This window comes from Erigeron canadensis, chromosome 1 (assembly GCF_010389155.1).
Source record: "Erigeron canadensis isolate Cc75 chromosome 1, C_canadensis_v1, whole genome shotgun sequence".
Lineage (NCBI taxonomy): Eukaryota > Viridiplantae > Streptophyta > Magnoliopsida > Asterales > Asteraceae > Erigeron > Erigeron canadensis.
The window spans coordinates 50512670-50518669 of NC_057761.1; positions in this window are offsets into that span (position 1 = coordinate 50512670).

The following is a 6000-nucleotide window of genomic DNA, read 5'->3' on the forward strand; positions in this document are numbered from 1 at the left end:
AAAGAAGTTGTATCTTGAATTCAATTCGATGAAGCATTCAAAAAGTACATATAAATTAAATCCAAATTATCTATATTATGTATGTAAAGAAGATTTATTAATTACTTACAACAACCATAAGTGGAAGAGAATCAGTAATAGTTTATCTATATAATTATTAAAACAGTAAGAATCCGAATGATTCTAGAGCTTTCACAACTCAAACCTATCTTATAACAATGTCATGTAGGATTATAGTCTATGTGTCATCCTCATACATTTTTACAAGATTTTAACTATAAAATTTAGAATAAATTATAAAATAAAAAGATAATATGATTACATAAAACAAAAATCAAATAGAAAATATAAAATTATAAACAAGGAGAAACAATTCTTCGGACAAAAAAAAAAGTGAAAAAATATTAGACATTGTTGGACATTATATATATCAATATTTTTGGCAAGTCTTTTTTTTTTTATCTCTAACAATAATAGTCATATAATATTAATACTAATGTAAAAATCTCCTCCACTTAATCTATTTAATCTCATATTTAACTTGCATAAAATATAAAGATATTTGTTTTGAACAAAAAGATATTTAATTTGCAAAAATCCCAAACATCTATATAAATTCAAAGAACCTGTATATATTTTCTCATATATTCATTGTTCTTTTTCCATTACTATCAAAACTATCTTCAACTTTATATGGCTCCGACACTAACATACTTATATCAACTTATACCCATCTAAACATTGAAGAAAAAAAAGTCATAATTATAATCTACCATCTACAGGAATGATACATATGTTCTTAATGGATTATACGGTAATACTCAAACAAAAGAATATCAAGATTTTATTACAATATCATATTTTTAATGAAATTATGCGTTGAAGAAGCATTGATCAACAAATTTAAGCTTGAATTTTCAAAAGGAACTATTGTTCTGCAAAATTTTCACATTTTCTAACAAGTTAACAAGCTTTCCCATTCAAAATCCTTAAACTACTACTCAATCGATCAACTAAGTGGTCTAAATAATATCAAATATTATGACCTAAACATTTTGGTAGATGAATATAAATCTCATTCAGTTATCCATATAATGCATGTAAGACAATGAATAAGTCTTATTACGCAGGCGAATTACTATTCACAACCTATTCACTTATTATATTAATGCTTCATTCAAGATTCTTTTTAAACAAAATAAAAAGAAAATCAAACTCCAAACTACCGCACATCGTGCAGGTAAAAAACCTAGTTTATATATGTATCAGTTTGATAATATCAGTTTATTTGATGGCTGGGCAAAAAAAAGAGAAAGTAGATCGATCATATATTTTTTTTCTAAGGTTTTTTTGGTGGCTGGAAATATATTTACAAAAAGAGATAGGAAAAATGAAAAATAAGATTTAGGTACTTCTTTTCCTTTAATAAAATCCTGACGGTTTTCCCATATAATTAGGAATTAGGAAGAGAAAGAATTAATAATTATTTGACTATAATACCCTTTATTCTTTAAAACATGTTAATTGATATTCAATTTAATTACTATTGTGCCATAATTGTTTTAAGCCATTGTTTATAATGTTTAATTGTCAAACTTGATTTTAAAAGGGTTTTTAAAAGTTCTTGTTTTTTTAGAGGTTCCTAATTTAACTTTACAATATATATATATATATATATATATATATATATATATATATATATATATATATATATATCAATTAATTAATGATAGGTAATAGATTATAGAGTTAATTACAGAAATCGTCCTTATCGTGGTACACAACTTGTGTGACTTTCAAAAATTACAGTTTTAGTTCAAAAAACTTTGCTTCGTCAACTGTTTAGTCCTAGCCATAAACGTCCGTTTAAAACCTAGTCACGTGATTCACACATGATGGGTAATTTCGGAAATTGGCTTAATAATACCCAGAGTTAATTACAGAAGTCGTCCCTTTTGTGGATCGTCAATTTCAGTTTTCATTCCTAACTTTTAAAAATTACAATTTTGGTCCAAAATTTAATTTCAAATCTAATGAAAATTAAATTCAAATCCTATCACTTTCATATCAATACATGTTCTATACACAAACATTATATACAATTATATATATTAGATCTATTTTTTATATACAATTAACTCTTAAACAAAACAAAAAAAAAACTTAAATAAAACTTAAAGTAAAAAAAGATATCAATCAGGTAAAACCCATAAACACTTAAAATCCAAGATAATAATAATAACAAAAAAGGTAAATCGTGTATGAGCTTCGATGTTGGCGTGTTTGGCGGTGGTTGTAAATGTAGATCAGAAATCTTCATCATCTTCCAGATATTGTTTGTGTATAGGAGAGTTTAAAGTGCTTATGAATTTATTCAAATCTAACTACCATCAAAAATCGATGTAAGACACATACAAGTACATAAAATCAATAAACTTAAGTGAAATTTGTGCGGTTGGATGTATGATGTCAGAGTGGTGGTCGGATATGACAAAAACCACCTCAACCGTCGTCTCACACAACCACCTGCAAAACATGTACTTATCCTTCAATCACATACACACACATGAATTTGGTATTTTTCTTGAAAATATAGATAAAGATTGAAAAACAAAGTTTGGATCCCTAATTTTTTTTTAAAAAGGGTAGGGTGTGTGCTAAAATTGTTAGTGAATTTGTATTTGATAGAAATAGAGAAAGTTGGATAATTTGGATCTTCTTTTTGTGTAAATGTTTCTTTTCATATTGATTGAGGATAAAAATTTTGGACCAAAACTATAAATTTTGAAAGTTAGGGATGAAAACTGCAAATGACGATCCACAATAGGGACGCTTTTTGTAATTAACGTTGGGTATAATTAAGCCAAATTACGAGATTACCCATCACATGCGAATCACGTGACCTAGTTTTTAACGGACGTTTATGACCAGGACTAAAACTGTTGACGGGTCAAAGTTTTTGTAACGTCACGACTCGATAACTCGAAAACACAAAAGGTTTTTTTTTTTTTATATGCCCCACTGCGCCGCAGTGAGGTCGAGTGCTCCCACTGCGCCGCAGTGGAAATTCTCGGGCCAAAACTGGAAGAAGCCCCACTGCGCCGCAGTGGGCTTGGCACGCTCCCACTGCGCCGCAGTGGGAAGAAAAGAAATTTTGGCAGTGGGATTCCACTGCGCCGCAGTGGCCCACGACTCAACAACATCAAACTTTGCCCACTTTAAGACTTAACCAAAAACCTTTGAACCACAACCAAAATTATAAGAAATTACATTCCAGAATTGAAGGTACGAGAGTTAACCCGAAAACATTCATATTTGCCAAATTAGTTTGATCCAAGATCGACCACGCAACTATGTGGGTCGATTACCCATTTGACATGCTACAACCAAACCAACTATCCTTATCAACTCCAAAGGACATGAACATGACCAATTACAAAACATATCAAAATGTGGCCAATAACAACCAAAATGTACCATGAGCCAATGTCAAGAGGGACAACTAGGTTTATAACCAAATCATCGTCATTCGCCCGGGAATGACCTAATTACCTTCAAGACGTCCAAAGATCGCTTCAAACTCTAAATCAACTATCTTCAAACAACACTCACTAGTTCCTTCCTCCGGAACTACCTATATAAGAGGGTAAACATCTAAAATATAAGCAAAGGCTTAGTGAATATACTTGCATACATTTACGAATACGAAGGAGGGCATAGTACAAGGACTTTCACATGTAACCTATGGCATCGTCATGACACATTTACATATTCACCTTGCACACAACAATACATATATATGGATCCATATAAGCTAAACAATCATAACAAATCATATCTATCGGGATTCTTAGGTCCCGGAGGTTCTTAGGCCTCATATCACATCAACTATCGGGATTCTTAGGCCCCGGAGGTTCTTAGGCCTCATAAACAATGCCCCACATGAGCTTAACGCCAAACCAATTACCATGCTTGGAACATTCACATCTCATGGTAATTGGCCCAACGTATACATAAAGGTATGCAAGAATACTCACCTCCTTCGCAATAAAGAGAATAACGCTAACAACAAGCACAAGCAAGCTTCAACCTAAAATCGTATCGAAAAAAATGCATAAGCTTACATTCACAACTTGACTAGTTCAACCTAGCCATTCACAATCACTAGCTTTTTCTAAACCCAAAACCCAACCCATTTGTCATTGAGTTACTTTCATCTTTAACTATAACATTAGGTAGTTCAACCTACTATTTTCATTCACACAACAATAACTAGTAATGTTCATCTTTTCTTACAAACTCAATTCATCACATGAATTTATCAATTTCATAATCAAACACATCTTATAACTCAATGACAACTAGGTTAACTAAGGAATTGGAGAAAATGAACCATACTTCATTTTCTAGCAAAATCCCCCAATTTGGTTCATCCATGAACCCTAATTTCAGAAGGAAGATAAAACTAAATTAAGGGAATTCAATACCTCAAGATTCAAAGAGCTAAATCAAGACTATAGGCTACAATTCCTTTTTCTCCCCTTTTTCCTCTTGATTTTCAGCCACCACCCAAAATCACCAAAACCCTAGCTTGAAGATTCCTAATATAGGTGGAGATGATTAATGATTTTGTTCTTGATGAACTACTCTTTGATTTTGAAAGAATATGAGAAGGAATGCATGAAGGGAAGAAGAAAATGAGAGTGGAAGTATGATTCATACTCAAAAGAAGATGTCTGGCACTTCCTATGGGTGCCACGACCCACTTCTCAATTTGGTAGGTATTTTACTCGCTATCCGTTAAAGTTCCAACTAAATTAATCCCATATTCAAAAATAAAATACTAGGAAGTTAATTTAATGTCAAAACTAAGAGAAGGGGTTAATTTCTTTTACCTTAAAATATTTGGGGTGTTATAGTTTTTTGGACTAAACCTGTAATTTTTGAAAGTTAAGGATGAAACCTACAAACTGAGTTCCACGAAAATGACGATTTTTGTAATCAACTCTAGATTATATCATATAAAAGCGAAATTAATAAAACAATTATTCCAAATTTGATAGGGTGAAGGCGTATTCCTTCATGAGACTGTCCCTATCCTTCTATATTTAATTGAAGAAGTCAGTGACATTTGAAAGTGACTTCTTTTTGCCCCCTCTCTTGGAATAATGTTTGAGACCGTAGCGATTCTTTAACCTGCATCCGTAGACTTATTGACTCGGTATCCTTAATACAGTTATAGTATAGGGCCGTAAACTGGAACGGTCATTTGAATGGAATTATATAAGTCTCTTTTTGGTCTGAAAAATCCCCTCTAATTAAGTTCAGTTCATGGTTTTAGGTGTTAAACCTTATTTGATCAAAATTGAGTTGGTATACATTAAACTTGAATGAAAATCATTGTATACAAACTTAAATCAAATGTATTTATGTTACAGAAAAACTCAAAATCCTTAAGATTGTATTATGATATTCTGAATGTTTGTAGGTTAAATTTAATTTACAGTAAACTTTTATTGAAGATCCATCATTCAAATTTGTGAGCTGGTTATTTTTCCCTTATCAATGATGCTACGTACTAATTCATAGCGCTGGGGATCTTTGCCCATTTATGTACGTATGAATAGTTTGATCCACGCTAGACTTGATAACAAGTTAAACTGCAGGTAAGAAAAACATTAGCTTAAAAAATGGGTCAACCGGGTCAAAAGTCTCCACGTTAGACTTGATTACACATGTTTCACAAATTACTCGTACATGTTAATATAGAAAATGACTTGGTCTGATGCAAGTACTTCATTACTTTTGGAAGCCCATTAAATAGTCCAAGTCTACTATCTTTCAATTCTAGCTGCTTCTTCTTTTTTTTTTTTTTCCAATTCTTCTTGCAAAAATTGAATTTTCTTTTGGCCTCATGACTAAAAACCAACTCGATCTCTTAAATATGTTCAACTAGTAATAGTCAAACCAATGTTTCCTCTCTCCTACCTTCCCCCTCTT